Below are 27,534 nucleotides of genomic sequence, written 5' to 3' on the forward strand. Positions count from 1 at the left end.
CGTCATGAACATATACAAAGAGAAGTGCACCTCTCTTTCTCCAAGAGATTTGTCGAACAACAAGTTTTCGTATATCTATCCGAAGCTACTAGCTACATATATACAATATAAGATCTCTTACAATCCCTAACATCTAATGTCAACTTCCACATGGTATTCTCCAGATTTATTGATGACGTGGTCAAGAAAGAATCCTGCCAATTCCTCTTGAATTGCTCGTATGCGATCTTGTGGTAGGATTTCATCCCGCATCTGCCAGATCTAAATTGAAGAAGAGAGCCGGTCAATACATGTATATGAATGAAACTCAACACAAATGATGGTAATAAATATTTTTTCTTACGCACTTCATATTGTTTTTTAGAGTAGCCCCGCTTATTAGAGGCCATCGCGTTGTAGATGAACTCGCAAACGTAGTATCCACAAAAATCATTCCAGGATTCCTGCCACAAGCACTTTACAAGAAATAGAGGTCAATCAAACTAATAAGCAAAAGCATGCTAAATGTTATTGATGAAACTAGCTAGAATCAATGGGAGATGCGCGGAACTAGATAGTAGTACTTACTTTTAGGTGTACAAATCGCAGCTCGCTTGGCTGTCCCGGAGTAATTACGGTGAACTCTTTCCAAACCCTGCCAGACAAAGAAAATAATTACTTGATATCAGGAAATGAACAAAGTTACCAATATGGTGCGATAATGATCGATTGAACTTACTTCTGGAGCATTTGAGTCATGTCCGCATAGTCCTGGGGATCTTTTCGTCTCGAGTCTAATACAGTTACTACTCCCCGCTCAAGCTTAATCTTTAGGAGAATATAGTGGAAGCTGCGCACGCATGCATAACTCATCAATTACATTAGTATAACCTCAAGTAATAAGGGAAACCGAATATGCTCAAGACAGTAACACTCACTTGAAGTTGTAAGGAAAGAGTATTTTATCTTTGTTTTTATTTTTGAGCAACGATTGTAGCAAGTTGTCCTCAGTTTCTATGACATTGTGTTTAACTGTCCATTCATGTATGATATTTGAGTTAATGAACCCAATGTCATAGATTTGTGCTTTTCTGTATTCGACGGTCTTCAATCTGCATAATATAGTGAGATAATTATATATACACATGCAATGAAAGAGCTGAGCTATATACATGGACTTAATTATAGAAGTAGTAGTTACAGACAGTAGCGAGTCACGAGTGTTTTGTCGAGGGCCTTTTGATTGTATAACTGGAGCAACTCGTCAAATTCAACAGATAACAGACCAGTTCCAACGAGGTCGTGCTCCTCTTTAATTCTCATCGTCAAAACATCCTTCCCAGACTCGCTGCAGGTTTTCATGTACCATTGACGGAATCTTCGCATCATCGTTGTTAGAGGAGGACTTCCATCTTTGACGAGAGGCTTCCTGTCGTGGTTTTGTCACGGCAGATGTCCTAGTGAAAGGACTTAGTCGTGGAGCCATCGCGACGGGTTAGCTTGAAGGGGTTAAAGCGGACACAGGGACGCAGAGAGTTTATACTAGTTCGGCCCCTTCGATGAAGGTAAAAGCCTACGTCTAGTTGTGATGGAATTGATGGGGTTTCGATGACTAGGGAGAAAACAAGCTTCGCCTAAGTCTCGAGTTGTTGTTGTCTGTCTTGAACTGCCGCCGGGTCGTCCCCTTATATACACGGGCAACGCCTGTCGGTTTACAGAGTCCCAATCACCGGTTCATACTCGTATCCGGGTTGGTCTCTCCTTATTCCTAACTTACAATACAAGTTTACATACCAGGCCGGTTTACGGCTACAGGTTCTAAACCGACTACAGGCATTGGGCCCTTATCTGCCTCTTTAGGCCTTAACACTTTTGAACTACTGATGAAGTTAACCCGGCCCAGGTAGGCCGGTTTACACCCAGTAGTAATATCTCCAACATTAGGCCCCAGATTGATTTGAACGGGTTCATGTCAATCCTTAGCAAAAATCTTTGTCTTCAACGTCTTCTTGTATTTGTTGAACCACCATGACGTCACCTTCTCTGGTTGCTGTAAACCGGCATGACGTCATCATGAAGGTAACATTCATGATACCTTCTTTGTTAATAGATCCGCAATAACCAAGGCGACAGCTCCGCTTCCGAAATTTGCGGCTCCTGGATTCGCGCGCCTGACACATGTCTTTTGCCTCATAAATAGGACCGAAGGGTCATTTCTTTTTCCCCCTTCGCCCCCTTTCTCTTCGTCTTCCTCGTGTCGCCAGCCTCGGAGCTCTGCCACCGTCGCTGACCTCTGCACCATCTTGGGCCGCTGCATCAAGCTGAATGCACCAGAAAACTGCGGTGATCTTCCGCGTCTCCCTCAGCTCCGGTAGGTCCTCTGCTTTTCTCGACCTAGATCTGTTCTAGGGTTTCACGTTCTTGCAGTGCTCTGCTCACTGTTCATACTCATGCCCAGACCTCTGTATAGATCCGTGAAACCCTACTGTGATTAACAGTGGCCTTTTAGCATCCGTCTGTAGATTCATGCTCAAGTCCATAGATCTCACAAATTTTCCTGCTCATTGAATCAATACTGCTCTGCTTTAAGCTTTTAAATATTTTTCCTCTTTTCTGAACTGGCTTTAGATCCATCGTCGTAGAGAGATTTTGTGAAATCTGTTTATGTACACTTATACAACCTCAACTGCTTTCAATGCTTAGATCCGGCGGTTTAACTTGGCATAGAAAATGTAATGAACCAGTATATACCATTAGTCCCCTTGTTGAACCGCCAGATGTTGTCACCTTGCATAACTCTGGTTTAGATAGAACTGCCTCCGGTTTAACATGGTACATACCAGTATACTTAAATAAACGCACTCTTGAACCGGAACCACTTGTCTTGTAGATTTCATCATGGCCAAGCAAATATATGAGTGCAACTGGGTTCCTTCTCGTGTCACGGAAACACAGCTGAACAATTTAGTTCTGACCAGCGCTTTAAGCAGTAAAAACACCATCCACTGGAGAGTCCCAGGCAAAGAGTGTCCTCCCACACCTCAAGAAGGAGAGGTTGTTGTTTTTGCGGATCACTTGGCCCGGGGTTTTAATCCGCCCGGTTCAAAATTTTATCGGGATGTCTTAGCCAACTTTCAACTGCGTCCACAAGATACCGGTCCCAATTCTGTTACCAATATATGCCACTTCCAAGTGCTCTGTGAGGTGTTCTTTCAAGAGGAACCCACTGTTGAGCTGTTCCGAGACTGCTTTCACTTAAACCGCCGCACAGAATTTACTGATGGTTCCAATATGGAGCTGGGTGGCATGGCGATTCAGAAAAGGAAAGAGGTCACTTATCCTCATGCGAAACTGCACAGTCATCCCTAGGAATGGAATCACTCATGGTTCTATTGCAAAGACACTTCCCCTGCTGGCCAAAATCCTCTGCCTGGCTTTCGTCCAGAACGGCTTAGTAATACACACCCCTTCCCACAAAGGCTATCTGCCAAAGAGAGAAGTAAGTATGCTCCTCAACTGTCCAAGCTCAGAGCCTTCATGGCCAAAGGTTTAACAGGAGTTGATCTCGCCCGCTGCTGGATATCATGGAGCATACTGCCTCTTAGTCTGTGCCTCGGTTTGATGTGCGAATATACTGGCCGGGTCGATGATCCACTAAGGCATTGTAACATCCAACTGACCGACGAAGAAGTCACAGAAGCTGTGAAGAAAATGTTGAATGAACCGGAATATGCCTGTGCCCGAACTGGCCTGCTTCCCTTCTGTGCCATCAACAAACCGCCCGCTGTAAGACTTTGATTTTACTTTTACTAAACTTGTAATTGCTGTATTTATCCATTGGTAAACTCCAATATTCGTTGAAACAGGGTAATGATCCGTTTTGGAGTAAAAAGCTTCCACAAGAAAAACCGGAGAAACCAACCCGACCAAAGACCAAGGTCGTGAAGAAAACTGCCCACAGGAAGAAAACCACTGCATCTTCCGATCCGGCGGCTGATGATGATGATGTGGGTAATTTGGACCTTGAGGTAGAGCTTGATTCACTAGGCTTACTTTTCACACGCCTTATTGATGATGATATTTGTCAGGATGATGCTGAAGCCAGTAATGCTGATGTTGTAGAGGTAACTATTCTCTCTTCCGATTCAGATCCTTTGCCTTTGCCAAAACTTCGCCAGGCAAACCGGAAAGTTAAATTTTCTCATCCTCTTTCTTACTTGGATCCCAAATTTCTTATGAAGACTCAGCAACACGAGGCTCGCCGCATAACCCGGCACAGCGGTCAGGTAGTTACCTCCACCGGTTTACCGAACAGTCCGGTTCGGAAACGCCGCTCAGAGGTCTCTAACCTGCTTGTTAGTTTCCGTCCTAAAGTGGGCTTTATCCGTCAACCTCTTAATCCGTCTGATTCCGATTATCAGGTTACTTCTCATTCATCTTCTGGTGAGTCATCGGCCACTCAGCTGCCACCGCTGAAAACGGTTCTTGGGTAAGCTAGACTTAACATATCATTTCTGGTTCATCATTGCATAACATATGCTATATTTAAATATTATTTCATCTTTTCAGGGCCAAACCTAGGCCGAGCAAGAAGGCTCGCCTGGATAAAGCGGCCGAAGAAGAAGCTGCCCCTGAACCGGACAATGCCCCAGATCTTGAAGCGGCTATCCGCGAAGGCGTACCCAACGACCCGCCACTACGAGATGAGAATTTCATTGCTGAAGAAAGGCCTATTGACACCTCCCGTCCTGCTGACCAGCCCGGAAGCCCAATCCGGATTGAAAAATCCACCAGTCCAATCCGGCCTGCTGACAAACTGACTGTCCCTGGTCAAACCGGTGATGCCAAGGATGATGACGTTGTAATTACTGGTATTGGCCGTAGCGAACCGGGTAACCCAGTCGCCTTATCCAAACATTCTGCCAAAGAAGAATTTGCCACTATGAGCAAAGGCAAGTGGAATGTTGACCTGGAAACTTACGCTGCTCTGAACCCCCAAGATCTTCATTCCGGCTACTTGAACCGGCTGTATACCAGCCGTGATTATGAAGCTGGCCTGGTGAATATGATGAAGGAAAAATTTGAGGTAACCTCCATGTTCTTTTTTCTACTTGGATATTTTGTTCACTCTCCTAGCCCCTAAGGGCCGGTTTGTAATCTTCTTTCAAAACCGGGACTTGATATAGAACTCAATACTTTCAGAATTCACTGATGTAGCCTCCAAGGGCCGGTTCAACTTAGTATAGTTAAACCGGGACTTGACATAAAATGCAATGCTTTAGAATTCACTGATGTAGCCCCCGAGGGCCGGTTCAACTTAGTATAGTTAAACCGGGACTTTATTTAACATCGCATCATCAGAACATATTCGAGAAAATAGCCATTAGCCCCCAAGTGCCAAGTTGAATACTTGTATTGAGCTTGGGACTTTGCTATTTACTGAAAGATGAAGATCAAATATGCATTAGCCCCCAAGTGCCAAGTGCATAACTTGTTATGTGGTTGGTACTTCAATTCTTGTATCATTTGTTAAATTATATGACTGTCCTTATGCAGGCTGAGCTGAGGACCAAAGAAAACCAACTCACCGATCTTCAGGAGAATTTGAAATCCCAACAAGCTGAAACCTCAAAGGCAAAAGAAGAATTGACCAGCGCTTTAGGCGTCATGGAACAACTTAAGGAGGGCTTCAAAAAGGAGCGGGCGGATTGGGCCACCGAGAAGGCCGCTTTAACGAAAAAAGTTGAAAACGCTGAAGCTGCCCTTAAGCCGGTGGTAGATGAGCTGACCAACATAAAGCGGCAAGTGCATGCCATGACTGCTGCCATCTTTGGTAAGCTTCCTTTGGTTTCTATGATAACTTGGCCTTCTTGTGATAGGTCCGGTTTGTGATCTTTTTTGTAATGTTGCAGGCACACGCATTGGTCACTTGGGGTCAGATGTTCGGATGAAATTGAAAACTGCCTACGCATTAATCGAATAGCTGTATACTGGAGCGCAGTGGATCATCACCACTGCATCACACAACAATCCGGCACCCACTTTAATTCAAGATACTCTGAAGAGGTTGTCAATGCTTCCTACCTGGGTTGAAGAGCTGAAGAAATCTGCTGCTCGAACCGGAGCCATTAATGCCTTAATCCGGGCAAAAGCATGGGTGCCAGATTTCGATCCTATTGAGGCAGCTCAGGGCTATCCCAGTTTGAAGGAAGACGGTTCAGATTTCAACGAAGATGATCTGAGAGCGATAAACTGGGCGGTGCGCCCTCTGGCTTGCCAATTGGCGGAAGAGGCAGACTTGTCCCATTATCAAGCTCAATATAACGATCAGAACAAACGAGTGGCTGCACCAATTCCCGAAGCGGAGAATCTGATTCCTCCAACCCATAAGCATACTTACACTCCTGATATTGAACCGTCTTCACTGATCCATGACGAAGCTGTCTTTCAAGCCTTAAGGGGAATCGACTGGACCACTGTTGACTTCCAGCCACTGGGTAGGGACGAAGAAGCTGAAGCAGCGCAGGATGACCCACAACCGTCAGATCAGGGCGGTGACCAAGCATGAACCGGAATCCGGTTTTAAATGGCTGTTTTGTTATATTCCGCCAAGAAAACAATGATCTTATTTGGGCACCATGTTGCCTTGTAATAGGATAGCCAATACCGTTACTTCTAAAAGCCTTCATGCATAGGTACTGATACTTTTGTTTGAATGATCGAAACCCTTAATCTATATTTCCTGCAATCACAAAATCTTAAACTGCCATCGCTGGGCATGAAGTTGGCTTAGCCAATCTTGAAGCGGAGGTTTTATAAACCATTACCATCAAAGGAGAAAACAGCTCCTGTGTTTATAATGCCGGTTTACCATGTAAACCGTGCCGGGTCATGATAAGCCCCCTGCTACTCCATAATGGGATGTTAACAGAAAAAGTCAAACCGGGCAAATTATCTCTGGATTAAAAATGGACCGAGTTCCGTCAATTGACAGTTTGAACCGGTTTAAAAGTGTACTCGGTTTAAAAACGCAACAAAAATCGAATAACAGTTATGAAAAAATATGGAAGCAAAGGCAATGATAAAACCGTTTGCAAAAAGAGGCTTTATTGAGCCGATCAGATGGTGTTACCGTGGTCGGACATGGCCAAGCTCCCTGATAGGTGTAGCTACGGTTCAAGTCAGCTAGGTCCCCAAATGAAACCGTGGCATTTATGCCGGTCAAGAGGCGTGGCAATGGTTCGGGTTCGACCAAGCCCCCAAGTGACTTTGTGGCCTTTAGGCCGATCAAAAAGCGTGACTGGTTCAGACCTGACCATGTCCCCAATTGATCTTGGTGGCTTGCGCCTATCAAAAGGTGTTGCATTGGTTTGGACACGACCAAGCCCCGAAGTGATGTTTATAAAATTTTCAACAGGTAAACCGGAGGCCGCTTTAAGACAGAACAACTCCGTGTAACCACGCATGATGTAAAAGAACAGATACCCCGCTTTAGCTGAGGCTCCGGTTTATTATATTAAGCATAATATATACATTGTCATAATATGTACATAAGTAGAGCCGATGGCTCAGGTATAGTAAGGCCGAAGATGAGCTATGTTCCACGGCCTGTTGGTCTCCTCCTCTGATGTACGTGAGTCTTTATGCTCTCGAATATCGATCAGATAGTATGACCCGTTGTGCAGATTCTTGCTGACCACGAAAGGTCCCTCCCAAGGTGGGGATAACTTATGCATATCGGTTTGATCCTGGATGAGCCGAAGCACCAAATCTCCTTCTTGAAAAGTTCTGGTTCTCACTCGGCGACTGTGATAACAACGAAGATCCTGTTGGTAAATCGCCGAGCGGGCAGCTGCTATATCACGCTCCTCATCCAACAGGTCCAAAGCATCCTGTCGTGCCGTCTCGTTGTCCGCTTCAACATAAGCTGCCACATGAGGTGAGTCATGACGAATATCACTGGGGAGAACCGCCTCCGCTCCATAAACCATGAAGAACGGCGTGTATCCAGTTGATCTATTGGGTGTAGTGTTGATGCTCCATAACACAGATGGTAATTCTTCCACCCAACAACCCGGTGTTCTCTGCAAAGGAACCATAAGTCAGGGTTTGATGCCTCTCAAAATCTCTTGATTAGCCCTTTCTGCTTGACCATTAGACTGTGGGTGGGCTACTGACGAAACGTCAAGCCGAATGTGTTCACGTTCGCAGAACTCCTTCATAGCCCCCTTGGACAAATTTGTACCATTATCTGTGATGATGCTGTGTGGAAAGCCAAACTGGAAAATCACTTTTTTGATGAACTGAACTGCCGTGGCCGCATCACACTTGCTAACAGGCTCTGCCTCCACCCACTTTGTAAACTTGTCAACCGCCACCAAGAGGTGGGTCTTCTTATCCTTGGACCTTTTAAAAGGTCCAACCGTATCCAGCCCCCAAGTTGCAAACGGCCAAGTAATTGGAATCATCCTCAATTCTTGGGCCGGTACATGAGCACGTCTGGAAAACTTTTGGCAACCATCACATCGTCTGACCAGATCTTCCGCATCAGCATGAGCAGTCAACCAATAGAATCCGTGGCGGAACGCTTTAGCCACCAAGGATTTTGAACCGGCGTAGTGACCACAATCTCCTTCGTGGATCTCACGCAAGATTTCATAGCCTTCCTCAGGGGACACACAGTGTTGAAACGCCCCTGATACGCTGCAATGATGCAATTCGCCATTAACAATAGTCATAGACTTGGATCATCAGATTATCTGCCGGGCTAACGTCTCATCTTCCGGTAACTCGCCCCGGTTCATGTACGCAAGATAAGGAAGCATCCAATCCGGAGTGACGTGAAGAGCTGCCACCAATTGGGCCTCCGGATCAGGAATAGCCAAATCCGCTTCACCAGGGAGCTTGACCGACGGGTTGTGCAGCACGTCCAGAAAAACATTGGGCGGGACCGGTTTACGTTGAGATCCCAACCGGCTTAAAGTGTTCGCCGCTTCATTCTTCCAACGGTCCACGTGGTCCACCTGATAGCCCTTGAAATGACCTGCAACAATATCCACCTCACGACGATATGCAGCCATGAGTGGGTCCTTGGAATCCCAAGTACCAGACACCTGTTGAGCCACTAGGCCTGAGTCACCGAAGCACTTAACCTGGCTTAGATTCATCTCCTTAGCCATCCGGAGACCATGGAGCAAGGCTTCATACTCAGCTGCATTGTTAGTACAAGGGAACATTAAGCGGAGAACGTAACAGAACTTGTCACCTCGTGGGGAAGTTAATACGACTCCAGCCCCCGAGCCCTCCAGTTGCCTGGATCCATCAAAATGGATGGTCCAATATGTATGATCCGGCTTCTCTTCAGGTGCTTGCAACTCCGTCCAATCATTAATGAAATCAACAAGTGCTTGAGACTTCACCGCCGTTCGAGGCACGTACTTCAAACCGTGCGGCCCAAGCTCTATAGCCCACTTGGCAATCCGACTAGCCGCTTCCCGGTTCTGTATGATATCGCCCAAGGGAGCAGAACTGACCACGGCGATGGGGTGCCCTTGGAAATATTGCTTCAGCTTCCGGCTTGCCATGAAAACTCCATATACCAGCTTCTGCCAATGCGGATACCTTTGCTTGGATTCAATAAGTACCTCGCTGATATAGTAAACCGGACGTTGAACCGGATGCTCCTTTCCTGCCTCCTTCCGCTCCACCACAATGGCCACACTGACCGCCCTGGCATTAGCAGCAACATATAACAGAAGCGGCTCCTTGTCAATGGGAGCGGCGAGCACAGGCGGATTAGCCAATTGCCGCTTTAAGTCCTCAAATGCCTTATCAGCCGCGGGACTCCAGACGAACTGATCCGTCTTCTTCAACATCTGATACAAAGGGATCGCCTTCTCACCAAGGCGGCTGATAAACCGGCTCAACGCGGCAATCCGGCCGGCCACACGTTGAACATCATTGATACACTTCGGTTTAGCCAGGGAGGTGATGGCTGTGATCTTTTCCGGATTAGCCTCAATTCCCCTATCGGACACCAGAAAACCCAATAATTTGCCTGCCGGTACACCAACAACACATTTGGCCGGATTGAGCATCATCTTGTACGTCCTCAGGTTATCAAAGGTTTCCTTTAAGTCATCAACCAGAGTTTCCTTCTTCCGTGATTTAACCACGATATCATCCACGTAAGCATGTACATTACGTCCAATCTGCTTGTGAAGGCAATTTTGCACACACCGTTGATAGGTTGCCTGGGCACTCTTGAGCCCAAAAGGCATAGAGACATAGCAGAAGGCTCCAAAGGGAGTGATAAACGCCGTCTTCTCCTGGTCCTTAACCGCCATTTTGATCTGATGATAGCCAGAATATGCATCCAAAAAACTCAAACGCTCGCAAGCATCAATACGGGGGAGGGCAAAAGGATCTGCTGGACAAGCCTTATTAAGGTCTGTGTAATCCACACACATACGCCAGGTGCCATTTTTCTTAAGGACCAGCACCGGATTAGCCAGCCACTCAGGATGGAAAACTTCAACAATAAAGCCACCTGCCAAGAGCCTGGCTACTTCTTCACCAATAGCTTTGCGTCTTTCTTCATTAAACCGGTGGAGGAACTGTTTCACCAGTTTGTATTTAGGATCCACATTAAGAGTGTGCTCATCGAGTTGCCTCGGTACACCTGGCATGTCAGAAGGCTTCCATGCAAAAATGTCCCGATTCTCACGGATGAACTCGATGAGCGCGCTTTCCTATTTCGGATCCAGATTGGCACTGATGCTGAACTGCTTGGACGAATCACCTGGCACGAAGTCAACAAGCTTAGTCTCAGCTACCGATTTGAACTTCAGGGCCGGATCATGCTCCGTGGTTGGCTTCTTCAACGGAGTCATATCTGCCGGATCAACATTGTCCTTATAAAATTTCAGCTCCTCGGTGGCGCAAACCGATTCTGCATAAGCAGCATCTCCTTCCTCGCACTCCAAAGTGATCTTGCGGCTTCCGTGAATCGTTATTGCCGCTTTGTAACCCGGCATCTTGAGCTGCAAGTATACATAAGAGGGTCGTGCCATAAACTTGGCATAAGCCGGCCGCCCAAACAGGGCGTGATACGGACTTTGGATTTTGACCACTTCAAACGTCAACGTCTCTGATCTGGAATCATGATCGTCTCCAAAGGCTACCTCCAAAGCGATCTTGCCAACGGGATATGCTGATTTGCCAGGTACCACACCATGGAACACCGTATTGGATGGCTTGAGATTTTTATCTGTTAGTCCCATACGACGAAAGGTCTCATAGTAGAGGATATTAATGCTGCTCCCTCCATCCATAAGCACCTTTGTGAACTTGTAACCTCCCACCTGAGGTGCCACCACCAGAGCCAGCTGTCCTGGATTGTCAACCCGGGGAGGGTGATCCTCTCTGCTCCATATGATTGGTTGTTCCGACCAGCGTAGGTAATGGGGCACGGCCGGTTCAACAGCGTTGACTGCCCGCTTCTGAATCTTCCGGTCTCGCTTATCCAAGCTGGTGGTGAAAACGTGGTACTGCCCACTATTCAACTGCTTTGGGTTGCTCTAATAACCTGATTGTTGCTGCTGCTGGTTGTAACCACCTTGGTTATTCTGATTGTTTTGATTTCTATGTCCGCCCGGATTACCATTGAGTCCTGAACCGGAATTTCCTCCACTGTAACCCGGCCCAGATCCGGAACCGTCGCCAGAGCCGTGGTCATACCGGAAAGCATTAGAACTCTTGAACTCCTGCATAATGTAGCAATCCTTCCAAAGGTGGTTTGCTGGCGCCTCCTTCGTCCCATGCTTCGGACAGGGTTGATTCAATAGATAGTTCAGGCGGTCCGGATTGGGATTAGGCGCTCCACTCCGATTCGGCTGTTTACCCTTGCGTCGCTGGCCCTTGTCCTGCGCGTTGGTATTAGCCACGAAGTTCATGTTGCCATCCACTTTACGCTTGCCTCCACCACCATTACCTGCTGAGTGATGTTGCTGGCCCTTGGAGTTGCTGTTCTTCTTTCCCTTCCCTGTCTTGTCATCGTCAGACTCGGGATCCTTGGTACTATCAGAATCAGCATACTTTACCAAAGCGGCCATGAGGGTCCCCATATCAGTGCAATGGCGCTTCATCCGACCCAACTTCAACTTCAGGGGCCCAAACCGACAGTTGCCTTCTAAAGTTATAACTGCTGTGTCAGCGTTGATGCGGTCCGACGAATGCAGAACTTGGGATACCCAGCGCACCCAATGATTCGTTGATTCTCCTTCCTCCTGGACACAAGCAGCTAGATCTACTATTGACATAGGCTGCTTGCATGTGTCTTTGAAATTATTGATAAACCGGGCTCGTAATTGGGCCCATGAGCTGATAGAATTGGCCAGTAAGCTTTTTAACCAAGTACGGGCCGTTCCTTCCAGCATCATAGTGAAATACTTTGCACACGCCGTGTCATCCACATCAAGCATCTCCATGGCCATCTCATAGCTCTCCACCCACGTCTCTAGAGGTTGATCCGCCGTATAGTTCGGCACCTTGCGCGGGCCCTTGAAATCCTTGGGCAGGCACACATTGCGTAAAGCGGGTACGAGGCAAGGCACCCCCAAAGAGCTAGAGGTAACTCCAGGGTCGACCGAGATGGTCGGACGAACCGGCGTGAGCTAACGAGCCTGATACTGTGCTGCTAACTCGGCCTCCCTGCGCGCTCGGGCCCGGTCCACCACCTCCTGAGTATTATCGACACCACCTGCCGGATTGTTGCCACGGGGCGCTCCACGTCGTGCATTACTTGATACGGCCGGTTCATCCATGTGCCTGCTATAGCTCCGGCTTGGGCAAGGGGTGGAGTGGATCCGGTCGCGGCTGTACGAATATGCTTCCTGTTGGACCAAAGCTGTCCTAAGGAGCTCCTTGACCCGGCGTGTCTCTATCGCCTGTGGCGAATCACCTTCAATTGGAATGGCCTCCAGCCGTGCCGCAGCTGCAACAAGGTTGTCCATCGGGTTAGAGTAGTGACCCGGAGGTGTTTGCACATCTTGAGGCACACCAGTATTATGACGAGGTAAATCTATTAGACGGGGCTGGACCGGCGCGCCCGTCCCAGGTGCTTCCGCCCGGTTTACCACTAGCGGATTACTGGTTCCCGCTCCGGGGGTGTTGAAGAGGTCTCTGGCTTCGAAAACTGAAGGCAAACGGGATCTGTATTTCCTCTTCATGACTTCATGTGATGCGTTCTGATCCAACATGAGCCTATAGGCCTGCGCATCTAAAGCGGCCCGCTCTGCGGTCATCCTGGCATCTTCAGCTGCCAGATCCGCTTTAGCCTGAGTGATTTGTTCCCTTACTTTTGCAATCTCCGAGTTGTGAGCGTCTTGATCCGCCGGGTTGGCTCTGCCATGAGCGCAGCCAACGTATCGAACAGATCTGACAAAACTTGAGCCGACGGGCACACAGGGCCTCCTGCCCCGGCAGCCGTCGCTGCCACTGAACCGGAGATCATTTGCCGCAGCGGTCGAAGAATGAAGCGCTGCTTGTGTACCGGCCATAAATATTCCATCCCGGTTGGGCAGATCAGAGGGGACCGGAATACTGTCGCCATCGGAACGGCCCCCAATCCGGCCATCTTGTAACTGATACAGATATTCAGTTTCTCCGGTTGACGATTCATCGCCGGAGTAGACGACGGTCTCGCCACCAGATTCTGATCCCTCCTCATAACTTCCTCTGTGGATGACTCCCACAAAGGCATGCTTCACGGCCGGTTTAACCTGGGCAGATCGCGCACACTGAGCTGTCTCGACGAGGTCGGTGCAGGTGTCCAGCTCAGGGCCCGGTTCACCGATCTTGCCGATGAAAACGTGTATGCCACAAAAGGGGACCTGGTACCCGTACTCAATCGAGCCGGCCTCGGGGCCCCAGCCTGCATCGTCGATGTAGAGCTTGCCGCGACGACTTTTAGTCATCCGGCCCACAGCGTAGCCCTCGAGTCCTTCGAAGCGGCCCTCCAAGAACTTGAAACCATCGTGCGATAGCCCCACGGTGGGCGCCAACTGTCGTGGTTTTATCACGGCAGATGTCCTAGTGAAAGGACTTAGTCGTGGAGCCATCACGACGGGTTAGCTTGAAGGGGTTAAAGCGAACACAGGGACGCAGAGAGTTTATACTAGTTCGGCCCCTTCGATGAAGGTAAAAGCCTACGTCTAGTTGTGATGGAATTGATGGGGTTTCGATGACTAGGGAGCAAACAAGCTTCGCCTAAGTCTCGAGTTGTTGTTGTCTGTCTTGAACCGCCGCCGGGTCGTCCCCTTATATACACGGGTGACGCCCGTCGGTTTACAGAGTCCCAATCACCGGTTCATACTCGTATCCGTGTTGTTCTCTCCTTATTCCTAACTTACAATACAAGTTTACATACCAGGCCGGTTTACGGCTACAGGTTCTAAACCGACTACAGGCCTTGGGCCCTTATCTGCCTCTTTAGGCCTTAACACTTTTGAACTACTGATGAAGTTAACCCGGCCCAGGTAGGCCGGTTTACGCCTAGTAGTAATATCTCCAACACTTCCCGTACTTGTATCTGAATTCGTCCACCTCCATTGTTTCAAACTGTACATCATCGCCCTGGTAATCACCAGGATTGGTACCGGACACCATCCCCGATAGATTAGTGATGATATCGCTAGACACCTTGAGGGGGGGGCACGATTGGTTCACCTGTTCGCCGAGCTGGGTACTTTTCCCCACTTCTTCATTGCGCTAACCTTGCATCACTTGAAGTACTTCCTGACCGCCGTGCATCTTCATATGTCTTTTTAATACAGTGTTGATAGTTGGAATCCAGCGGAGGCGGTGTTGGTCGCTTTAGGGCATCGATAGTGCGTTGAGCTTTCACCGGATCTATCATCTCCTTTGGAGGTGGAGGTTTCTTTGCAAAAAATTCCCTCACTTGGGCTTCACATATCTCCACGTTTTCCTCCTCGGTCCTCCTTTGCAAAAAATTACCTCACTTGGGCTTCACATATCTCCAACTTTTCCAGACGCTTGAGAGATGGACCGTATCTAAATTGCCTCCCGCCTCTTGCTGTATTGCTAGCCGCCGGTGCGGCGGCATCTCTCTTCCGTCATTTCTTACGAGGCGGAGATGGAGGCGGAGTGCTCTGACGCGCCAGAGGACCCGGAGCGGCGGCATCTGTCTTCCGCCGTTGCCGGCGAGGCAGAGGAGGAGGCGGGCTGCTCGGACGTGACGGAGGAGGCGAAGGAGGAGGCCGATTTCCGGCCTGACGCGGCGGAGGAGTCGTAGAAGGAGGCGGAGTGCCTTAATCACTCGTCGTCATAGTCATCATCGGAGGAGGAGGCGGAGTGCCCTAACTCGCCAGAGTAGGAGGAGGAGGCGGAGGCGTCCAGTTCAGAAGCTTGATGTACTCCTTCCACCATAGACATGTATTCCTCAGAGCATAACTCTGCTGAGTCTCCCCTTCACCTGTAGGATGGTCAAGCTCGAGCTCCTCAAATCCCTCCATTACTTCATCCACCGACACAACAGGATAGCCATGTCGAATCGGATGACAGTAAAAAGTTCCGTCGGGTTGAGAGGTGCAACAGAGCTGACAGCCGCCTTCAAGGTGAGGTTCTGCCATTTTGTCATAAGCTGGCAATGTTGAGCCTCCGTGATAGCATCCACGGGGTAGCTAGGAGCCGTGAAGTCAGGCTGATGAACGAGCTCCGTGGAAGCCACGCTGCTCCTCCGCTGAGATGGCGGGGTAGCTTCTGGGGTAGCTTTGTGCTGCTGAGATGGTTGGCCGACAACTCACTGGCTCTCAACTTGTTCCTCTAGCATTAGTACTCTTGCATTGACCTTCTGCATTTCACTCAGCTCAAGTTTCCTCTTCCTCTCCCGGGTTTTGTAACCGCCTGCACCGGGAAACCCAACCTTTCATGCAACGGAGCCTGGCGTGCCTCGTGTTCATCCAGGTTGCTCAGGATTCCCGAGGGCCTTAGTCAGCTTGTCGTTCTCTCTGTCGGGAATGAACATCCCTTGTTATGTTGTGGCGATATACTTCTGAAGCTTCTTGACAGGTATTGCAAGTTGCTCATCCGTCCAAACGCACTTCCCTGTTTCAGGGTCCAAAGTTCCTCCAACCCGAAGAACCAAGTCCTTGAACGGTTTGGCCAGTTCAATGTCTCTGGTTCGACCCCTTTAGCAATCAGGTCATTCTCAGCTTTGTCCCACAACGGCCGGGATTTGAGGTAGCCACCTGACCACGTGCGATGGTGATACAACTTCTTTGTTGCATTTATCTTGTGTGTCTCTGACATCTTCTTACTCTTGTCCGATGTCGTGTAGGCCACAAATGTGGGCTGGTGATATCTTATCTTCTCAAATCGGCCGGTGAATTCTGGAGTCTTCTCTTTGTCGACCAACATTGATTTCAACTCATTCTTCCACCTCCTGAATAGATCTGCCATCTTCTTAAGAGCACACGCCTTGACCAATGGCTCTATAACTAGCTTATTCGGATCCTCCTCTGGCGGTAGGGTGAAATTTGCCTTCAGCGAGGTCCAAATATCATCTTTCTGTCTATCGGTGACACAAGAAACTTGAGGGTCTTCATTCTTAGGCTTATTCCATAGCTAGATGCTGATCGGGATGATGTCCCTAACAATAGCTCCGCACTGAGCAGAAAATGCATCCTTGGTCTGCTGGGTTCAATTGGTTGGCCATCGTCCAAGATTGTTGTGATTGTGAACATTTCATCCTGGCGCAACCTTTTCTTCGGGCCTCATCTCGTTTCCGAAGTTTGGATCAATCCGGAGGGCTATAAAAGAAGAAAGAAGAGTTAATATATGTACATACCAAAACAATTAATGCATCAATTAGCTAGTCAGCACAAGCTTAATTAATATATATACCTCGCCGGACTTTGCAACAGCTCCCTCCTCCGTTCGGTCACCAGAGCCGTCATCACGGTCTCCTTCTTCCACCGACATTCGGTCACCAGAGCCATCATGATCATGTCCTTCCTCCTCGATTTTTCGATCACCGGAGCCTTCACCCTCTCCTTCCAGACCATCGGTGTCGTTGAGAAATGACAAGACATCACATCTGCCGAAGATTATATCCCCCAACAATTGTTCTTTTCCAAGTCTCTTTGTTGATCCATAGTTTCTGCAAATATTACAACATGACAATTAATATACAAACATGAGAGATGGATATATTAGTGGCAAACACAGACCTAGCGAGCTAATCACAACAAGGAATATTAATTAGTGGCCTCGACGCTTCTATGGTTTGGAGTGGCCTCGACAACGCTTCTAGGATTTGGGGTGGCCTCGACGATAACGCTCTTTTAACTTGGTAAATTTGGGTGGCCTCGACGCTTCTAGGATTTCGGGTGGCCTCGGCAACGCTTCTATGGTTTGGGGTGGCCTCGACGCTTCTAGGGTTTGGTCGGGCGAGAGGGGGTTGATCGACGTCCCCCCTCATGTTGAAGAATTATCGGAGTTCTACCATGAATGGCCGACATTTGGACCACCTCTCTCATGAATGTCAAACAAGGGATTTAACAAAATGGCGCCATTCTGGATGTGCAGAAAATTGTCCATATTTTTCCTGATCTCATCTACCCTTCTATATGTCATGTTGTCTAGTGTCAAAGGATTCAAGAAACCATGGCTTCATCATTAGCCGGAAGTAACAGGCACATAATGGTATGAAGCTCTTCAGAATTGTTTTGGAACGGAGTTCTGGATAGGATAATTAGCTTTTTGGTATGAAGTTCAGCAAGAGCCTTCTGAATATCGCTATTTAGAAGGCCTTCCGAATAATTATTGTATACGGAACTCCGTTCCAAAACAACTTTGAAGATCTTCGTAGCATCATACGCATGTTACATCCGGCTAATGATGTAGCCATGGATTTCTTCAATACTTTGACAGACAACGTGACATATAGAAGAATATATATATATAGATGAGATCAGAAGAAAAAAATTGGATCAACTTGTGCACATCCATAATGAGGGCATTCTTGATAAATCTCGACCCTCGACCCCTCGACGAACCTCGACCCTCGACCCCTCGGCGATCCTCGAACCTCGACCCTCAACCCCTCGGCGATCCTCGACACCCTCGTACCGGTGATCACATACTTGCTATGGTCAATGATTTACAAGTAATCTTTGGAAAGGGTCCCGGCGGACTATCTGCTCCGAATGACGCTGAGGGACGCGCACCCACGTGAAGAAGAAATCTATATTATTCTATTTTATTATCCTTTTTCCACACTTGTGCTTCAAAGTAATATTATTCTATTCCCGATAAAAAAATGAGAGAAAAAGAGTGAAGGCCCAAATAAAAAAAATGAGAGAAAAAGAGAGAAGGGACAATGTTACTATCCTTTTTCCACACTTGTTCTTCAAAGTAGCACCATGATCTTCATGATAGAGAGTCTCTTATTTTGTCACTTTCATATACTAGTGGGAATTTTTTTATAGAACTTGGCTTGTATATTCCTATAATGGGCTTCCTCAAAATGCCCTAGGTCTTCGGGAGCAAGTAAGTTGGATGCACACCCACTTAGTTTCTTTTGTTGAGCTTTCATATACTTATAGCTCTAGTGCATCCGTTGCATGGCAATCCCTACTCCTCGTATTGACATCAATTGATGGGCATCTCCATAGCCCGTTGATTAGCCGCGTCAATGTGAGACTTTCTCCTCTTTTGTCTTCTCACACAACCTCCACTAGTAGAAAAAGGGTCAAACGTGAAGCACATTAGTGCTGGTTTGATTTTGGCCCGGTACTAATGGTACCATTAGTGCCGGTTCGAACGGATTTGCATTAATGCCGGTTCGTGGCACGAATCGGTACTAAAGGGGTGGTGGCAGGCTGGCGTCAGGCCGGGGCCCCACGATCACCTTTAGTACCGGTTCGTGGCAAGAACCGGTACTAAAGGTCTAACCTTTAGTACCGGTTCATGCCATGAACCGGTACTAATGGGGTCTGACCTATAGTACCGGTTGGAGACACAAACCGGCACTATAGGGCAATTTTCAAACTTGAAAAAATCATAACTAAATCATCCTAATTCAGAAAAATACATATAATATATCAAAATTTGCAGAACAAAAGGATTGATCCGCTGAAACGGGGTCTGATATATATAATTTTTGGCCTCGCAAAGGAGAATGCATCGCTCAAGCTTGGGGGAGGCTTAAGTCAATGTTATATTCATGCCCCAATCATGAGCTCTCAAGAGAAATTATTATTCAAAAATTTTATGCTCGGCTTTCTCTCAACAATTGCGCCATGCTCGATACTTCTTGTATTGGCTCTTTTATGATGAAGACTATTGAATTCAAATGGGATTTATTGGAAAGAATTTTACGCAACTGTGAAGGTTGGGACCTCGACGAAGGTAAGGAGTTAGGTATAACACCTAAGTTTGATTGTGTTAAATCTTTTATGGATACCGATGTTTTCCGTGAATTTAGCACTAAATATGGACTTGACTCTGAGATAGTAGCTTCTTTCTGTGAATCCTTTGCTACTCAAGTTGATCTCCCTAAGGAGAAGTGGTTTAAATATAATCCTCCCACTGAAGTAAAGGTAGTTGCATGATACGTCTCCAACGTATCTATAATTTTTTATTGTTCCATGCTATATTACATTCTGTTTTAGATGTTTAATGGGCTTTATTATACACTTTTATATTATTTTTGGGACTAACCTATTAACCGGAGGCCTAGCCCAAATTGTTTTTTTTCCTATTTCAGTGTTTCGAAGGAAAAGAATATCAAACGGAGTCCAAACAGAATGAAACCTTCGGGAACGTGATTTTCGGAACAAACATGATCCAGAGGACTTGGAGTCTACGTAAAGCAATCAACGAGGAAGGCATGAGGTAGGGGCACGCCTACCCCCCTAGGCGCGCCCTCCACCATCGTCGGCCCCTCGTTACTCCACCGACGTACTTGTTCCTCCTATATATACCCATATACCTTGGAAACATCATATACGGAGCCAAAACCCTATTTCCACCGCCGCAACCTTCTGTACCCGTGAGATCCCATCTTGGGGCCTTTTCCGGCTTCTACATCAACACCATAGCCTCTCCGATAATGTGTGAGTAGTTTACCTCAGTCCTTCGGGTCCATAGTTATTAGCTAGATGGCTTCTTCTCTCTCTTTGGATCTCAATACAAAGTTCTCCTCGATCTTCCTGGAGATCTATTCGATGTAATCTTCTTTTGCGGCGTGTTTGTCGAGATCCGATGAATTGTGGGTTTGTGATTAAGATTATCTATGAACTATATTTGAATCTCCTCTGAATTCTTTTATGTCTGATTGGTTATCTTTGCAAGTCTCTTCGAATTAACAGTTTGGTTTGGCCTATTAGCATTGGGTTCAATCTTGCGGTGTCCTTTCCCAGTGACAGCAGGGGCAGCAAGGCACGTATTGTATTGTTGCCATCAAGGATAAAAAGATGGGGTTTATATCATATTGCATGAGTTTATCCCTCTACATCATGTCATCTTACTTCAAGCATTACTCTGTTCTTATGAACTTAATACTCTAGATGCAGGCAGGAGTCAGTCGATGTGTGGAGTAATATTAGTAGATGCAGAATCGCTTCGGTCTACTTGTCACGGACGTGATGCCTATATACATAATCATGCCTAGATACTCTCATAATTATTCTCTTTTCTATCAATTGCTCGACAGTATTTCGTTTACCCATCGTAATACTTATGGTCTTGAGAGAAGCCACTAGTGAAACCTATGGCCCCCAGGTCTATTTTCTATCATATTAATCTTCCAACACTTAGTTATTTCTATTACCGTTTATTTTACCTTGCATCTTTATTTACTCTTTATCATAAAAATACCAAAAATATTATCTTATCCTATCTATCAGATCTCACTCTTGTAAGTGACCGTGAAGGGATTGCCAACCCCTTTATCGCATTGGTTGTGAGGTTCTTATTTGTTTGTGTAGGTGCGTGGGACTCGCGCGTGGTCTCCTACTGGATTGATACCTTGGTTCTCAAAAACGGAGGGAAATACTTATGCTACTTTACTGCATCACCCTTTCCTCTTCAAGGGAAAACCAACGCAGTGCTCAAGAGGTAGCAAGAAGGATTTCTGGCGCCGTTGCCGGGGAGGCTCACACCAAGTCAAAGTCAAGATTTGATCTCCCGTCAACGAGCCATTTCTCGTGTCGTTGCCGGGTAGTCTACGCACAAGTCAAGACATACCAAGTACCCATCACAAACTCTTATCCCTCGCACTACATTATTTGCCATTTGCCTCTCGTTTTCCTCTCCCCCACTTCACCCTTGCCGTTTTATTCGCCCTCTCTTCTCCGTTTTCCTTCCCTTTGCAATGGCTGAGTCAAAAAGAGCTAAGGGTTCTCTCCCTGGTTCTAGTGCTTTGGATAGTCCTTCTGTCCTCGCTAAGCTCATAAATAATAACGCTATGGAAAGACCTACCGGGGTTCACAATGAGAATTTGAATGATTTTGATGAAGAGGACTTTGGAATTTTTTGCTATTTACTTGATGAATCTTTAAAGGATGCTTGGGACAGGTTATTAAGGATTCGAGGTAGCTATGTGCCACAATATCAAATTGAGATATAGCTAAACAAATTTTATGTTAGCTTACCTTCTTCGTTTAAACAAGTTTTAGATTCTATTTTTGAAGGAGGTTTTCTTGAAGGGGTGCTATAGATACATATGAAAAAATGAAAACTATATCCGGGCACCCATAAATGATAAGGTTGAATCCACCACTCTCTTATGCTTTTATCAAAACGAGATTATCAAAGAAATGAAGGCTAGCGTAGATGCAAATTTCCGTAATGTGCTTAATCTTTCTTCCTCCATTAATGGCAATGTGCTTTCAAAAATAGAAGGATGAATGCTATAGAAAGGAAATTTTCGCTTTTCTTCCCCGATACCAAAGATGGCAATACCTAGATCTATCCTTGCTTTTATGCCTAGCTAAGGGCGTTAAACGATAGCGCTTGTTGGGAGGCAACCCAATTTTATTTTATTTTTTTGCTTTTTGCTTCTGTTTAGGAATAAATCTTTGATCTAGGCTCCGGTTAGATTTGTTTTTATCTTTTAATTAGTGTTTGTGCCAAGTTAAACCTATAGGATCTTCTTGGATGATAGTTATTTGATCTTGCTGAAAATTCCAGAAACTTTCTGTTCACGAAAACAATTGTTTAAAATCACCAGAACATGATAGAATACTGATTCCAATTGCAGCAGATCAATAAACAAATTGTCTAGGTCGTCCTATTTTGGTAGAATTGTTTTAGTTCCAGAAGTTTGCTTTAGTTACAGATTACTACAAACTATTCTGTTTTTGACAGATTCTGTTTTTCGTGTGTTGTTTGCTTATTTGATGATTTTTTTTGATTTTTTTTGATGTTTAATTTTTCTGAATTATTTGATGATTTAGTCTCTAATCACCTCACTTAACTGCTCAAGTGTGGATCACTCATTCCAAATCACCTAACTTCCCGATCGGTCACCCATCCCTCTCACTACTCCAGCCCGAGCATGCTTAACTTTCAGGTTCTATTCTCCTTCGTTTCCGAGTCTGCACTTGTTGTTTTCCTGACAATAGTAAGATGTCAATCCTATTAACCCTCAGGAGTTTAGCTTGAGCATGAAGTCACACATTTCACCGTTTGAGTTTGAAACTATTATTCTAAAAAAACAGTAATTATTTAGTAACGCTAATATTTCATGAATAAGTTTGAGCATAGTTTGACCACAGTTTGACCATAGTTTGACCAGATTTGACCAAAATTCAAAAAATTGAAATAATTATTTAGTAACACTAATATTCTTAAAATAATTATGTAGTAACACTAATATTTCTTGAATAAGTAGTTTGACCACAGTTTGACCATAGTTTGACCAGATTTGAACAAAATTCAAAAAAACTGAGATACTTATTTAGTAACACTAATATTATTGCGTAATTATTTAGTAACACTCTATATTTCTTGAATCAGTTGTTTGGCAAGATTTAACCAAAATTCAAAAAAACATAAATTAGAGCATATCTTTTTTTTCCTTTTACAATTTGTCATTTCAAAAATTGTCCTAAACCCTAAACCCGGGACTTAAAACGTCGCAAACTCTATGCTAAACAATAAAAACTAAGGGTTTAGACCATAAAACCTAACCCTAAACTTTGAAATCTAAACCCTAGCACTAAACGCTAAAAACGTCCAAAAAACGTCTAAAACGCCCAAAAACTCTATTTTCCCTTTGGAATTTTGTGATTTTAAAAAATTGTCGAAACGGAAAACTGGTTGTTTCAGCGGATCAATCATTTTGTTCTGCAAATTTTGATATATTATATGTATTTTTCTGAATTAGTATGATTTAGTTATGATTTTTTCAAGTTTGAAAATTGCCCTATAGTCCCGGTTTGTGTCTCCAACCGGTACTATAGGTCAGACCTCTTTAGTACCGGTTCATGGCACGAACCGGTACTAAAGGTCCACGAACCGGTACTAAAGGTGATTGTGGGGCCCCAGCCTGACGCCAGCCTGCCACCACCCCTTTAGTACCGGTTCGTGCCACGAACCGGTACTAAAAGTTCAACACGAACCGGCATTAATGCAAATCCGTTCGAACCGGCACTAATGGTACCATTAGTACCGGCTCAAATACAAACCGTCACTAATGTGCTTCACGTTTGACCCTTTTTCTACTAGTGTATGGAACAAGGAGTGGCAAGAGCCTAAGCTTGGGGATGCCCATGGCACCCCAAGATAATCTAAGGACACCAAAAAGCCAAAGCTTGGGGATGCCCCGGAAGGCATCCCCTCTTTCGTCTTCGTCCATCGGTAACTTTACTTGGAGCTATATTTTTATTCACCACATGATATGTGTTTTGCTTGCAGCGTCTTGTATGATTTGAGTCTTTGCTTTTTAGTTTACCACAATTATACTTGATGTACACACCTTTTTAGAGAGACACACATGATTCGAAATTTATTATAATACTCTATGTGCTTCACTTATATCTTTTGAGCTATATAGTTTTTGCTCTAGTACTTCACTTATATCTTTTAGAGCGCGGTGGTGGATTTGTTTTATAGAAACTTTTGTTCTCTCATGCTTCACTTATATTATTTTGAGAGTCCTACAAAACAGCATGGTAATTTTCTTTAATCATAAAAATATGCTAGGTATTCAAGATTAAAAAAATTCTTATGAGTGTGTTGAATACTATGAGAAGCTTCATACTTGATAATTGTTTTGAGATATGAAGATGGTGATATTAGAGTCATGCTAGTTGAGTGGTGAATTTGAGAAATACTTGTGTTAAAGTTTGTGATTCCCGTAGCATGCACGTATGGTGAACCGTTATGTGATGAAGTCGGAGCATGATTTATTTATTGATTGTCTTCCTTATGAGTGGTGGTCGGGGACGAGCGATGGTCTTTTCCTACCAATCTATCCCCCTAGGAGCATGCGCGTAATACTTTGCTTTGATAACTTGTAGATTTTTGCAACAAGTATATGAGTTCTTTATCACTAATGTTGAGTCCATGGATTATACGCACTCTCATCCTTCCACCATTGCTAGCCTCTCTAATACCACACACTTTTCGCCATATAATGCACCCACCATATACCTTCCTAAAAAAGCCACCATACCTACCTACCATGGAATTTCCATAGCCATTCCGAGATATATGGCCATGCAACTTACCACAGTTCCGTTTATTATGACACGCTTCATCATTGTCATATTGCTTTGCATGATCATGTAGTTGACATCGTATTTATGGCAAAGCCACCTTTATAATTCTTTCATAAATGTCACTCTTGATTCATTGCATATCCCGGTACACCACCAGAGGCATTCACATAGAGTCATATTTTGTTCTAAGTAACTGAGTTGTAATTCTTGAGTTCTAAGTAAATAAAAGTGTGCTGATCATCATTATTAGAGCATTGTTCCAAGTGACGAAAGGATGATGGAGACTATGATTCCCCCACAAGTTGGGATGAGACTCCGGACGAAAAGAAAAAAAGAGGCCAAAAAAAAGAGAAGGCCCAAATAAAAAAATGAGAGAAAAAGAGAGAAGGGACAATGCTTTTTCCACACTTGTGCTTCAAAGTAGCACCATGATCTTCATGATAGAGAGTTTCCTATGATAACACTTTCATATACTAGTTGGAATTTTTCATTATAGAACAAATTGCTAGTTTTTTCCTATTTCAGTGTTTCAAAGGAAAAGAATATCAAACGGAGTCCAAACGGAATGAAACCTTCGGGAACGTGATTTTCGGAACAAACGTAATCCAGAGGACTTGGAGTCTACGTAAAGCAATGAACAAGGAAGGCAAGAGGTAGGGGGCGCGCCTACCACCCCTAGGCGCGCCCTCCACCCTCATGGGCCCCTCGTTGCTCCACCGACGTACTTCTTCCTCTTATATATACCCATATACCTTGGAAACATCATATACAGAGCCAAAACCCTATTTCCACCGCCGCAACCTTCTGTACCCATGAGATCCCATCTTGGGGCCTTTTCTGGCACTCCGCCGGAGGGGGCATTGATCACGGAGGGCTTCTACATCAACACCATAGCCTCTCTGATGATGTGTGAGTAGTTTACCTCAGACCTTCGGGTCCATAGTTATTATCTAGATGGCTTCTTCTCTCTCTTTGGATCTCATACAAAGTTCTCCTCAATCTTCTTGGAGATCTATTCGATATAATCTTCTTTTGCGGTGTGTTTGTCGAGATCCGATGAATTGTGGGTTTATGATCAAGATTATCTATGAACAATATTTGAATCTCCTCTGAATTCTTTTATGTATGATTGGTTATCTTTGCAAGTCTCTTCGAATTACCAGTTTGGTTTGGCCTACTAGATTGATCTTTCTTGCAATGGGAGAAGTGCTTAGCTTTGGGTTCAATCTTGCGGTGTCCTTTCCCTGTGACAGCAGAGGCAGGAAGGCATGTATTGTATTGTTGCCATCGAGGATAAAAATATGGGGTTTATATCATATTGCATGAGTTTATCCCTCTACATCATGTCATCTTACTTAAAGCATTACTCTGTTCTTATGAACTTAATACTCTAGATGCAGGGATGAGTCGGTCGATGTGTGGAGTAATAGTAGTAGATGCAGAATCGTTTCGGTCTACTTGTCACAGACGTGATGCCTATATACATGATCATGCCTAGATACTCTCATAATTATTCGCTTTTCTATCAATTGCTCGACAGTAATTCGTTTACCCACCGTAATACTTATGCTCTTAAGAGAAGCCACTAGTTAAACCTATGGCCCCGGGTTCTATTTTCTATCATATTAATATGCCAACACTTAGTTATTTATATTACCGTGTATTTTACCTTGCATCTTTATTTACTCTTTATATAAAAATACCAAAAATATTATCTTATCATATCTATCAGATCTCACTCTCGTAAGTGACCATGAAGGGATTGACAACCCCTTTATCGCGTTGATTGCGAGGTTCTTATTTGTTTGTGTAGGTGCGTTGGACTCGCGCATGGTTTCCTACTGGATTGATATCTTGGTTCTCAAAAACTGAGGGAAATACTTATGCTACTTTACTACATCACCCTTTCCTCTTCAAGGGAAAACCAACGCAATGCTCAAGAGGTAGCATTGCACCCATTAAAGTTGAAGAAAAGACTATCACTTATAATGTTGATCCTATTGTTCCTAGTGCTTATATTTAGAGACCACCTTTCCTTGTTAGAATAAAGAATCATACTAAAGCTTCAACTGTGGTTCGTAAGAGTAAAACTAGGACACATACACCCTTGAGCAAATTAAAGTTGAACCTAGTCTCGCTATGGTTAAAGATCTCTTGGCTGATAATATTGACGGGCATGTTATTTACTTCTGTGATCAAGCTGCTAGAATTGCTAGACCTGATACTAAAAATAAACATAGACCTGTTGTAGGCATGCCTGTTATTTCTGTCAAAATAGGAGATCATTGTTATCATGGCTTATGTGATATGGGTGCTAGTGCAAGTGCAAGACCTCATTCCTTATACAAAGAAATTATGCATGATATTGCACCTGCTGAGATAGAGGAAATTGATGTTACAATTAAGCTTGCAAATAGAGACACTATTTCACCAGTTGGGATTGTTAGAGATGTTGAAATCTTGTGTGGGAAAGTTAAATATCCTGCTGATTTTCTTGTTCTTGGTTCCCCACAAGATAACCTTTGTCCCATTATATTTGGTAGACCCTTCTTGAATACTGTTAATGCTAAGATAGACTGCAAAAAGGATGTTGTTACTATTGGTTTAGGGGATATGTCTCATGAGTTTAATTTTGCTAAATTTCGTAGACAACCCCATGATAAAGAAGTACCTATTAAAGATGAAATTATTGGTCTTGCTTCTATTGTCGTGCCTCCTAATGATCCTTTAGAACAATATTTGCTAGACCATGAAAATGATATGTTTATGAATGAAAGAAGGGAAATAGATGAAGTATTCTTTAAAC

Source organism: Triticum urartu, chromosome 2A, assembly GCF_056163025.1.
Source record: "Triticum urartu cultivar PI428250 chromosome 2A, HENAU_Tu73, whole genome shotgun sequence".
NCBI classification, from domain to species: domain Eukaryota; kingdom Viridiplantae; phylum Streptophyta; class Magnoliopsida; order Poales; family Poaceae; genus Triticum; species Triticum urartu.